This window comes from Manduca sexta, chromosome 24 (assembly GCF_014839805.1).
Source record: "Manduca sexta isolate Smith_Timp_Sample1 chromosome 24, JHU_Msex_v1.0, whole genome shotgun sequence".
NCBI lineage: Eukaryota > Metazoa > Arthropoda > Insecta > Lepidoptera > Sphingidae > Manduca > Manduca sexta.
The window spans coordinates 11,162,647-11,176,321 of record NC_051138.1 but is presented as its reverse complement, the minus strand read 5'-3'; the positions used below and the strand labels follow the sequence as shown (position 1 = coordinate 11,176,321).

Sequence of the window (13,675 nt, the reverse complement as noted above, 5' to 3'; positions counted from 1 at the left end):
TATATTTTTTATAAAATAAATAATTAGATAAAATGATTTTTTTTTTTCTTTAATTAGCTCTCCTGTAAAAAAGTATAATTTTTATTTGTGGTAGTTTTGAATTCAAGCAGCGAATTATGATGTTGATAAAGAATTTATTTAACAACTAGCTTCTGCCCGCAGCTTCGCCCGCGTGGATTTCGGACTTCAAAAATGGAGGAGGTGCTCAATTTGTCGGGATGTTTTTTTAATGTATGGTGGTATGCAGATGGTCCGATTGTCCGGTCAGGGTCTGATGATGGGATCCTGGTGAAATCGAAGGAAGCATATAGCATGATTCAGTATTCACGCGTGATGGCTTATTATTAGCGTACTTCATGTATAACTTTGGTGTTTCTATACCGATTTCTATGGTTCTTTTTTATGGAATATTTAATAATGTTAACTTTTTTAATTAGGGATGACTGAGAGCAGCTCCGGTTCTTGACTTTTTTGAAGGCGGGGCAAAATCTGGATAGTGCCGCCCCTAACCAACTATATTTTTACTTTTGTCATCATCATCATCATTTCGCGCTCCGCGAGAAATACTTTATATGTGTTATATACTGGTCTAGCTTTTGCCCGCGGCTCCGCCCGCGTTATAAAGTTTTTCAAGCTAAAGTTTTCCGTTATAAATGTCACGCTATATATTTTCCCAGAAGCCTGAGTTCTTCCCAGGGTCTCAAACTGTCTCCATACCAAATTTTATCCTAATAAGTTGGGTAGTTATTGAGTTTAACACGTTCAGGCAGACAAATTCAACGGGGGACTTTGTTTTATAATAAATTTTGTATAACTTTTTAAGAGGAACAATCCCGTCATACATCATTGTTGCATAACTTTAACCGTTTACGCAGCGCACGCAACAGAAGCTCTCAAAAATAATATATTTTCCCCGTTTTTGCAACATGTAACCTTCTTCGACACTATAAATTGTTAAGTTTAAAGGCTAGACGAATATATCTCGATACTATGTTTCTTTATAATCTGTGTAATGGCAAGTTTGACTGTGTAAGTTTAATAAATGACCTTTATTACATTGTTCCAAGAACTGTTATAGGACGTGAGGTATGCAAGAGGCCTGTCTTTGCTGTTACCACGTGTCACACAAATGCAGGGGTTCGTGCACCTCTTCGCCGCCTTGTCAAAACATATAACGAATTCTTTTTGAATTTGGATTTGTTTGCCTCATCTCAAAGTGTGTTTCGAAAAACCATGTTTATTATGATGCTAGATTTTGATCCGTAGGTATTATTTATACTTTAATTTGTCACCTATCCGTTTCTTAGTTATTAATAATTTTCCTTTTTTTTTGCTTTTCATTTATTAATTTTATTTGTTCATTATAAATCAATCGCTCGTACCTGAAAATTATACTTAGTTCATATACTGTGAAAAACGTTGTAGGTTGTATGTTTATAAAAAAATGTATGTATGTTCTTATTTAATCATATTTAATGTGCAACTGTTTGTTTTTCCTCAATAAAATAAAATAAGAAATAAAATAAATGTTGAAACTGTTACTGCTCTGCTCCTATTGGGTATAGCGTGCTGACATATAACCTATAGCACGCCACGAACAAAGTGCTATCCAACACAAAAATATTTTTTCAGTTCGAACCGGTAGTTCCTGAAATTATCCTTTACTGCTCCGCTCCTATTGGGTATAGCGTGCTGACATATAACCTATAGCACGCCACGAACAAAGGGCTATCCAACACAAAAATAATTTTTCAGTTTGAACCAGTAGTTCCTGAGATTAGAGCGTTCAAACAAACAAACAAACTCTTCAGCTTTATATAATAGTATAGAAGTATAGATAGTATAGAGTATAGATGTCGCAGTAGTCAAAGTTGCGTTAATGATGAGATGTGTATTCGTCTGCCAAGTTTGAATTTCCCGCCCTCTAAATTCGCCGCCCGGGGCACGGGCCCTGGCTTGCCACCCCCCCCCCCGGGGGCTGACTGAGAGTGTTATAAACGTAAGGGTAGACAAATATAATGAGAAAGCTTCGAACTGCTATGCTATCGGGAGCTACACGTGTTATTGTGAGTCAACCATAAAAGATAGACATATGCTGTCGTGGGATATTTTTATATAATTTTAAGGCGAACATTTCCGTCATACATGATTTCTGTGTAGCTTTAACCATTAAGGTTGCACACGCGACGGAAGCTTAAAAAATTGAGTAACTTCTCCCGTTTTCCCAACATTTTCCTTCACTGCTCTGCTCCTATTAATTGTAGCGTGATGAAAAGTATACTATAACCAGCACAGGAGTATGACAAATAATTGTACTAAGTTTCGTTAAAATCCGTCGAGTAGTTTTTGTTTCTATAACGGTTATACAGACAGACAAAAAATTTACTAATTGCATTTTTGGCATCAGTATCGATCCCTAATCACCCCCTGATAGTTATTTTGGAAATATATTTCATGTACAGAATTGACCTCTCTACAGATTTATTATAAGTATAGAGTATAGATAACTAATATCAGGTGACTTGAAACTCATTTTAATCTAGAATTCAATTTAATAAAAAGATAATTTTACTAACCATATTAATTTAGGTTATAAAAGTCAAAGTAAAACTTAATTTAATTGATAAATGTATGCGACTATAGGCTACGGCATTTATTGCACGTGCAACTATAATTTACATTTACTTTTAAGAATAAGAAATTCCTCTAATAATATAAGATAAAAGTATGACATTGTACCTATTTCATTTCTATGCTTATTTCACATTCACGCAATATCATTTGCACACATACTAATTTATATTTACCTGTACAAAGTGGGAAAAACAAAACAAAATAAATCATTAAAGTATTGTTAAAACTGTTATCTATTCATTGTTGTTTATATCTACGCCCATATTTACTTCTTCACTGTAAAGTATGATGGAATCATGAAAATTAAACCTTTAACTAATCACACAGTTCTATTTTACTGGACTATAATTCCCGTGTAAAAGTAATAGGTTTTTTTTTTTTTGTAAATTCAAGTAAACTTACAATTTTCCTCGTCGCCACATGTAATGGCCACTATTATATCGTATTATATTATAATTTATCGGCTCGTTTGCTACGCACAACGTCTTCACTCCGCGCCACTCAACAAGACAATGTTCTATCTACCCGCGGTTTTGCGTTGTGTATAGTTCGAGACGACAGACGGAAATAATTATAAATATCCATACACTACACTTACCCTTACCACAACACTTAAAGTTCTTGAATAGTATTTAATTAAATCCTTTTTAAAAGCAACCAACACTACAATATATCGTAATCTGTAGAGCGGCCTTGAAAAGGAAAGCCGATATTGAATCGGGTAAAAGCATTTGTGCTGTTTCACGCACCATTTATATGACCTCTCTATATTGTAGGAGGAAAGCCGTTTCCGAAGGATAAAAAATACAAGACATGCGAGACATCCTGGAGAATTTCATGGGTAAGAAAGTTTTATGTTAAAAACGATTTTGATGTTTTATATATTTTGTACAGAGAAGTGACATTCATACAGAATATATATTATTATATACGCTGCATATAATATATTAATCATAATATATTGGGATGTAGTTCTAACATAAGTTATTGCCGTATATTTTTTTAGCTTTAGACAAATTACACTTCAACCACGGGGGAAGGGTCGATGTCTACCCTAGAGCCATCTTTGCCCACCCTAGAAAAAGCCTTGTGCTTACAAGAGCCTCGCGTGGTGCAAATATTCCGCTGAATTCGGCGAGCTTTGTTGATTTCCGGCAGCTACTCCACCAAATAATTCCGTTTTGAAAAATACCGTAGCTACGCCACTTACTTCAATTACTAGTAAGTTAGTTGATAGCTCAGTGAATGTCGATTTAATAGATGCGTGAACACTCAATTGTCGATTTAATTATTTTCTGGACTAGGTAGTTGGTTCTTCGCGCTTCGTTTAATCTGCCTAGTATTGTTACAACTACGAACGAAACCAGTTGTTCCGTACTTTAATCGAGCGATCTGGGCAAGAAAGTTTCCAGCCATAGATATAAATGTATAATGAGTAGAGATGTCGCCTGATATATAAATATTAAAACTAACATCAGATAAGTCACTATACTGCATCGATCGTTCTGTGCTGTCATAACTTAAGTTTTATAATATTAATTATTGCCAACCATCGATATATATTACTAGCTTTTGTTCACGGCTTCGCCCGCGTGAGGGAGTTTTCCGGGATAAAAGTCTCGCTATTTATTTTCCTGAGATAGAAGTAGCCTATAACCTTACCAGTCAACTATCTCCACACTCCCCCCCAAGGCAATTCTTGTGCGCTCGGTCTCCACGAACGACGCCCATGCACAGGGGGACATTGGTCGCGACGCTAGTTAAGTGTGTATACACTATACCTCATGGTTGCCAATTCACATATAATAGCCATATAAGGGCTCGCGAACAGTTCATCCTCCCTTCCCCATCCTAAGAGGTTTCCTTCCCCCACACTTCCTTACCAGCTATGCCCTCCCAACTTTCCTCCAGAACCCTGCTGTTTCTAAGCCGTGGGATTCCAGTATCCCATACGCGGGTTTCTCCCGGTGTTGAATGTGGGGTCCGATACCGAAAAAAAAACTGTCTCCATACGAAACTTCATAAAAATCCGTTCAGTAGATTTTGAGAACATTATTATTTTAGTCACAGTGGCTTCCAAATAAAAGGTCACGGGTTTTTATTTAAAACCATTTAAGCCAAAAAATCCGTCAGTTTAACGTTTAACTCCAACAGTTTAGATTGCGTACGCCAAGATAACAACTTATTTCCAACTTGCTTGATATGTATCGTTATATTATGAACAAATTACAAAAAATCATTATAATTTGTAGCCTATGTGTTATTCTGATGTATAACCTCTGGCTAATCGTTTAAAGAATGGCGTAATGTGTGTATGTGTTTATAGAGCAACAATCGGCATTTATGTAGTTTTAAAGTACCGTAATATGTGCAAAATGTTACAAAAATAGCTTACCTACAAAACCTTTATCCTAGATCAGGATTCTTAAGTACGTATCAGAAACTACAAGGCTCCCTTCGTTACGTATCACTCAGATCCAAAACAAAAATTTACGGCTCACATAAACATTTATCCCGACGCAAGAATTTGACTTTTCTGGAAAAGTGGTAATTTTTCCTCAATGGCGTGGGCTGACAAACGTCATGTGACGTTAAAAGTCGTATAAAAGAACCAATGTCATCTTTGAGCAGGATCTGAAGTAAACGGTTAAGCTATTTAACTATTGACAAACAAATCTTCAAGTGTCATAATTTAAGCGCCTGTTGTCAACTGAGTCGCCGACCTACTGTGACGCAAGACATCATTTAAGACCTAAAATAAAATATCCTAGAGATCTGTATTCCGTTTGCTCCATATTGAAAGAAAGCAGAACATAGGTGCGCCTAATCGCACTGTTATAATATTATATATTATTTAGTGTAATGAACAAATCCTAACAAGTTATGTTTACAGATCTCCTTGTAATTATTGCAATCTTTCCGTGAATAAAAAATATGTTTTGCTACGTTTAAAATTGATTTTTGTAACTTTGACTATACTAAATTTTAAGCCAGGAATTTCATGTAATTAATGGCAGGCCGGAGTTTAAATCCTACTTTGTCAGATTTTGACGGGCGTTTGATTAATGCGTGGGCCGAGATCGTGTCTCCATAACAAGTGAATTTTAGCTGGCCAGTTAGGACAGCTGTTGGTCCGGCGTCGGCTATATTAAAGGGTAAGGCTAGCTATAGTAATTAGTTATTTTAATGTTGTTACTAGCATTGTCTATAAGATCCTTACTATTTATAAGCCAATTACTCGTATGTGCCAGTGTAATTACTGGACATAATGAGACTTAACGTCTCAAGTCTTAGGATGGCGAGCGCAGTGGAATACCAAACAATAAATAATTTATAATTTGTTGTGTATGCATAGGTATATATATAAGGCACGCATCATGCATTAAAATGGCAGTGTTCTGATAAATAATATAATAATAATATCAGCCCTGTATTATATTCTTGCCAACTGCTGTGCACGGGCCTCCTCTACTACTGAGAGGCCTTAAGTCCGCCACGCTGGCCTAGCGGATTAGTAGACTTCACACACCTTCGAAATTCCTATAGAAAACATCTCAGATGTGCAGGTTTCCTCACGATGTTTTTCTTCATCGTTAAAGCGAACTATAAATTCACAAAGAATACACACATGATTTTAGAAAAGTCAGAGGTGTGTGCGCCCTTGGGATTTGAACCTGCGGACATTCGTCTCGGCAATCCGTTCCACACCCAACTAGGCTATCGCCGCTTTAAGTGTTCTGATAACCGACTTTAATTCCGCACCTATTTCCGACGTAACAGTGGCGACGAGGATACGGCGCACAAAAAAAAATGTCTCAAACTCAGTTCGGTATTTTGTCTTGTTTCGACCATAATAATCAGTCTTGGGAAACATATAAAAATGCGATTATCGCAGTGGTTTATTGCAAACTATATTGAGAAGAATGAAATTTAAAAAAATGCCATATTACTTATTAAGCACTCTCAGCGACGGTGCACATAAGTTGGCATCGGATTTAGCGTTACCAAAAAACATACAAGTTGTACCGTATGAAGACATTTTGAAGCTGTTGGACGACCATTTCACGCCAGCAAGTAAAGGATTCCGCGATCGTTTTGCTTTCTACGCTGCCACGCAGAACGTGGATGAATTATACACGCAGTGGGCAGCACGACTACGCGGACTGACTCATAACTGTCGATTCAAGGACATCGAGGAGGCGTTACGTGACCGTTTCCTTATGAGTATGTTACCAGGACCCGAACGGGAGAAACTATTCGCGAGGAATCTGGACGACCTAACACTGACAAAAGCAATAGAAAGGACGGTGAGCATTAGCAAAGCCCGCGCGGTGACAGCTGCGGCGTCAGCGCAGGGGTTGTCGCACTGTTCGCAATCTTGTACAACGAGCAGCTGTACAAGATTGCGAACAGCGGCATAAGTATTAGTCTTAACAAAGTGCAGTGTAAAGTGTGTGGTTTAAAAAACCATAACGCGGCAGAGTGTCGATATGCAAAATATAAATGCAAAAAGTGCCAACAAAAGGGACATTTGCGTCGCCTGTGCAGTAAAATAAGTTATATTCATAACGAGGGTACGGACGATGAGTGTGAGTTATTCAATATTCGTTTTGTTAGCGGAGAACCGATGTCAGAACTAGTACTAGTGCATGGCGTACGAATGTAGTTCCAAATTGATAGCGGGTCGGCTGTTACGGTTATTTCGTTCCAAACGTACAAACGTTATTTTTCTAATGTGCCGTTATCATCAACTATAAAAGTCCATATTTTACAAAAAAATATCACCATCATCCATATTTTCAAACACCATGCGTACGTGACGTTTTAAGCTGCTTGCGCGTCGTTGTATTTTTACGTACTTACATCCCTACATTTGCGCTACTAAATATTATATTTTTCTTTCGACGTTTCGAAGACTGCAGCCTTCATGGTCACGGAGCGGACTAAGGTGTTGGTCGCCCGAAAGGGCTGCAAAATCTTCGAAACGTCGGGATAAAAATATAATATAAATAACCGCGAAAGAATAAAAAAAAAGATTTAATTTTGATGAAACGATATTTTTTATAGAATTTGAATTCAACATTTCGCTACCTTTTTAAAAGTTTTTTTTTTTTTTTTAAATATAACTCTTACTGTAACAGTAACTGATTTTTCAAAATAAAGAATGTTTAAATGAAAGGTATTATTGTTTTATACTCCATATTTTTGCCATATTTTAGATTTTTTGGTCCATATTATAATATGTACATAATATGTACATAATATTATGTACATATTTCGTATTTTTTATACATATTTATCCGGGCCCTAGTTATCAGTAAATTGATAGTCTAAATAAATTGACAAACGATTTAGAAGCTCGGTATCCTGCAGTTTTTTCCAACAGGCTAGGCAAGTTTAACCTTTATAAAGTAAAATTGTACGTAAACTAGAACGCTAAATCGTTTTTTTGCAAAGCGAGACCCATAGCTTATGCATTAAAAGATAAAGTCGATGCCGAGATCGATCGTTTGCTACGTGAGGGTATTCTCATGTCCGTTGAGTTGTCGGAGTATGCTTCGCCAATAGCTTCGGTATTAAAACGTAATGGAGATACAGCACAAGTGTAACGTTACCAATTATACTCACATATATACTCTGTTAACGTTACTAATGTCTTTCTAAATAGTCTGTGGTTATAATGCGAATGATTTACGCCCTCGCAATTAGAACTACCAATGAGCATCATCGTTGGAATGAATTGTCATTGCACTGAAGTACGTCCGAATAGCGCCTGCATAAATAAGTGTGCAGCGCGACTCGCCCCCCTTTTTCAACTATTATCTTTGGCTGTGGCACTACATATTGTCACACAAGTCGTTGTTCCCGCTAGGGTGAGTGTGCCAATTTACTAACCGCTAACTATGTATTCTGGGCATCAGGGCTTGTGAGCTGTCACGAGTTGCTGGCGCGGAATGTAAGCTTAGCTTGCATTTCGACCTGGTGGATTCTGATTCCAGGTTCTTCTTCTTTACGGCGTGCCTTCTTCTTATACGTCGTGCCTTCTTTTTCTCCACGGTGATACCACGTGCGCTCCCACTGCGCGCATACACGGTGCGTGTCCTCAGCACGCCTTCACGCGTACTCGGTGGGCCGTAGCAGACGGACGGGAGAGCTGCCTCCCGACCACGTCCAGCTGCGCACCACCATCGTCGGGTGTGCTGACCCCGACCGACTGCCGGCGAGCTGCCGCCGGAGCCGACCACGTGCACACCACCAACGTCGCGGGAGCTGACCCCGACCACGTGCACACCCTGCTCACCCACGTGGCCTTCCAACTGCCCGGCGAGCTGCCGCCGGAGCCAGCCACGTGCAACTTCTACGTGCCGTTCGCCTGGATCGGAGTTCCCCAGGCCAGTGACTCGTGTTGCATAACACCAGCAACCAGTACCGAGTGTAACGCGGAGGTGTAAAAATAAAGCTCGTACCACGTAATTACCCTGAATTTTCAATTGTCTCTCTATCTATCTGCGGGCAGGCCCTCAACCGCCGCACAAGAATTATTTACTAAGTTACATGGGGGTAAACAGTTTAGTAAATTAGATCTCTCTCAGGCTTATGCACAGTTTGAATTAGATGAGACATCACAGCAATATACTTGCATTAATACTCATCGAGGTCTTTTTAAATATACTCGTTGGTTACTCGTTAGTTAATTGTTATATTAATTTTGTTCCACGAGCATCCACCATCCTCAGTCCATTATATAATTTATTACAAAAAGGTAGTAAATGGGAATGGATTGAAGAACATATCGATGCTTTTGAAATCATAAAACGTCATTTAATTTCAGATCAAGCCCTAGCACATTTCAACCCAAGTGCCACAATTATTTTGACCGTAGACGCATCGCCTACCGGACTCGGTGATATATTGTCGCAAACAGACGAAAGCGGAATTGAGCGGCCAGTATCGTTTGCTTCTCGTACTTTAAACGAAGCCGAAAAACGATACGCGCAAATTCAGAAAGAAGCCATATTCGGTATAAGATGATTTCATACATACATAAATACATACATAACATCACGCATTTATCCCCGAAGGGGTATGCAGAGGCGCAACTAGGGCATCCACTTTTCGCCAAGTATGTCCCGTCCCATGATGTGATAGGGGGCGAGCCTATCGCCATATCGGGCACAAATTCCAGACTCCGGGCTGATACTGAGCAGAAAAACCCAAATATCACTTTGCCCGACCAGGAATTCGAACCCAGGACCTCAGAGCGCTATTGTACCAGACATGCAATACAACTACGCCACCGAGGCAGTAAGATGATTTCATCAATATTTATATGGCAGGTCAGTACCATTTATACTTCGCACCGATCACAAACCCTTGTTGTAGATATTCGGTCTGCATCGTGGCGTTTCAGAGGTATCTAATCTGGCTAATCGGCTACAAAGGTATGCGATCTTTTTAAGCGCATATAACGGATGGTCGCGCGAAGAATGATATGATGGAGGATCGGGCATCGTATGTTAATTTTGTTATTGACAATAGTTTGCCGGTTACTCAAAGTAAGCTTCGCGAGGAAACAAGAAAAAACAAACTATTGCAGAGAATAATATGGTACATATTAAATGGGTGGCCACCAAAAATGACAAATACAGAATTAAAGCCGTATTTTCATTGCCGTCCGGAATTGGCTTATGAAAGTGGTTGTGTGATGCGGGGTCATAAAATTGTGATTCCTATAAGGTTAAGAAACGTAATTATATCTGAATTGCATAAATCTCATTTAGGAATGGTTAAAACCAAGGCAGAAGCAAGAGGGAGATTTTGGTTTCCGGGCTTAGATCAAGCGGTAGAACAGTGTATAGCTGGTTGTAACGTGTGTATGCAATTACGACCCATGCCCAGCCGTGCTATGCTCGCTGCATGGCCATATCCCCCACATGCTTTCTATAAAATACACATTGATTTTTTAGGGCCCATATACAATTATACTTACCTTGTTATTGTAGATGTATATTCGAAATGGGTAGAATGTTATAAAATGAGTTCAGTGTCCACTCCGTTAGTTATTTGTAAATTACAAGAATTTATATCCAGATAAGTTTTGTAAAATAGTTAAAAAAGAATCAAATCCAGTTTACTTAACAGAGAAAATAGTAAACAAAGAGACGCAACCTTATTGAAATATTTATTTGACTAAAGGAACTCGGTGCATAGTACAACAGGCGTATCGCCAGCGGAATTGATTTTCGGTCGGATACTTCGTTCACGCCTTGACATATTGTGTGAGTCACCTAAGTCATCGACGAGTACCCTCGCTAATCATGTACGGCAAAAGCAGTGTTTACAGAGTAAAGCGTATGGTGGTAAAAATAAACAATGTTTTCAGCGGGGTCAGAAAGTATTATATATAATAAACAATATAGGCCGAAGGAACAATTGGGGTCAAGGCATAGTAGTTAAGAAAATTGGCAAGGTAATTAATTTAATTAAATATACCAAAAGTAATTTAATATATAAAATATCATAGGAATAGTCATCTGGAAATCGATGATTTCACTGGAAGTAATTCTCCATGTAATATTCCTGGATCCGATGAACCACCCGTTTCATTAGCTGCAGGGGATATAGTGCCTGGAGTAAATGTAGAACATGTCGTAAGCCCAAGTTCTGCTGACACGTGCCTCGAAGCAACATTAGGTGACAATAATCAAGTCGAGTGGAATGAGGAGTCTTCAACACAACATGCAGAATCCGAATACTCTAGAGATACTGGATCAAGGTTGCGTTCCCAGCCTAGGATCGATTATATACCATTTTATGCAATGTCGTACACATAGTTATTTCACAAGTGTAATTGGTATTGTAGCATAAACGTATTGATGCATAAAACGATAATAATGTATTGTTATTATTAACGTAAGAAAGTAGTTTAATTAGTAATAAAGGTTAAGTGCTGATTAAAAGGGGGAAAAGTGTTGTGTATGCATAGGTATATTATACATAAGCCACGCATCATTCATTAAAACGTCAGTGTTCTAATAACCGCCTTTCATTCTGCTTCATGGTGTTGGATGGTGTTTCTAGTGTTTATGGGCCGTCGTATTTTTTACCATCAGGCAAATGACAACTCGTCTAAGTTCAAAGCAAAAAAAAATGTGTGCGACATTAAATTTCTATATTTACTATATTTACTTACAGTATCTAAAATAAACAGAATTGCGAGTATTGGTTCCATGAAAAAGTAGCTTTTGATCGACATCAACTTCGTATTGTTACATCCAGGGCCGACTTTGTACAAAATAGGATCAGTCTCTTTCAATACCAAATATACTTTTATATCTATTTTTAATGTTGTTTTATCTTCTGAGTCATTAATGTTATATGTGTTTTTACAAAGTATACATATAAGAATAAAAAAACCTATTTTGGAATTTGTTTCGTGGATTATCTTTTCTATCGTCTATCTCGTTGATGGAGACGCGACCAACACGGTATCAAAGAGAATACAGTGATTAGTGTATAACGAAGTGTTTGTGATTAAGTGATTTCGTGTTTTAGTGTTGCAGTGTAAATTCATGTGTTTGTGTTAGTGTGTTTATTCAGTTTTTTAGTAGTAAATAAAGGAGTTGTGTTATTTAAAGTCTAATAAGTACTTATTGTCATTGTCTGTTTAGAACCCTAGCACGTAACAATATGTATAGATACATATATAATCATAATAATAATTATATTACTAAAGCGATATTATGTTTAGCTGTTCGTCCGTTTCTGTGTTACAGGGAGCTGCATCCGAAGCAGTATAATAGGCAGAGATGGGGTTAGATCCACGCGTAAGCTATGGACACAGTTAGATTTATAATAATTTTATTCAAAGTTTTGCCTTAACAAATGACTGCGTCACAAATTATCCTTAAAACTACTTGTCTATTTAATATACTTATGTATTCGTCTCGGCAGACCGTTCCGCACACCCAACTCATATTAACAGCATATTAATTATTAATAATAATATTATTCTGTTATAAATTAATCATCTTCAAGAAGCTGAAAAGTATAAGTTTAATTTGTATAATTTTTACTTCCTCGGTGGCGTACTTGTACTGCAAGCGCAATAGGTATAGCAGCGTTCGAGGTCTTGCGTTCGAAACCCGGGTCGAGCAAAGTAATATTTGAGTTTTTCTGCTCAGTTTCACCCCGGAGTCTGGAATTTGTGCCCGAAATGGCGATAGGCTCGCCCCCTATCACATCATGGGACGGAACATACTTGGCGATAAGTGAGTGCCCTGGTTGCGCTTCTACATACCCCTTCGGGAATAAATGCGTGATGTGTTTTGTTAGTTTGTATAATTTTTACCTGAAGCAGATGTTTTTAATTGTCTTTTTTTTAATCGTTTAAAGTAATGTCAGGCTGTCTTATTTGATAATACGCGAAAAAAAGCCAATAAAAGGCTCGACGAAACTAGCCACCATAGCAAGGTTTTCTTCATACAGATAGTTAGGTATAAAATATAAACTTTTGTCCGTGAGTGCGCTCGTGAAGTCAGTTCTGTAGTTACAGTATTTAGCTCCACCAAACTTACAAACAAACAAACTTTTCCTCCTTATACGTTAGTATTAGTATAGATATACCCAGCGCCACTGACTGCCTCCGTTGTGTAGTTGTATTGCGTATGCGAGACAGCTGAAACGCCTTGATTTAATTCTGAAGAGTCAAACAATTGTGACGGTCTTTTTTTCGTGATACTTACTCAGTTGCAGCTTGGAGTCAGAAATTTGGCGGTGTTATACTCGCGTGCCTTGGAAATCACATAAAGACGTTGGCGCTGCGCCTGATCTCCCTCTGGTTATGTCGCGTTACAGACCCATCGAACTATGCAAGTAAAGGAGAAAAAAAGGCATCTGTGTATTGCGCGAACATTTGTGCACTACTTAATATCTTCTGCATGCCTGGCTCATCTTTATTGATATTGACCGCCGTGACCAAAATTCTGCTAGAAGAGATGTTTGTTATTTATTCATTTATGTATATTCCCTTTTAAAATAA

At 38.1% G+C, this 13,675-nt stretch overlaps 1 pseudogene; it reads left to right on the top strand.

Moving 5' to 3' along the window:
- Positions 1-6,444: 6,444 nt before the first annotated feature.
- On the top strand, positions 6,445-10,729 carry LOC115450884 (annotated as a pseudogene).
- The last annotated feature ends 2,946 nt before the right edge of the window (positions 10,730-13,675 follow it).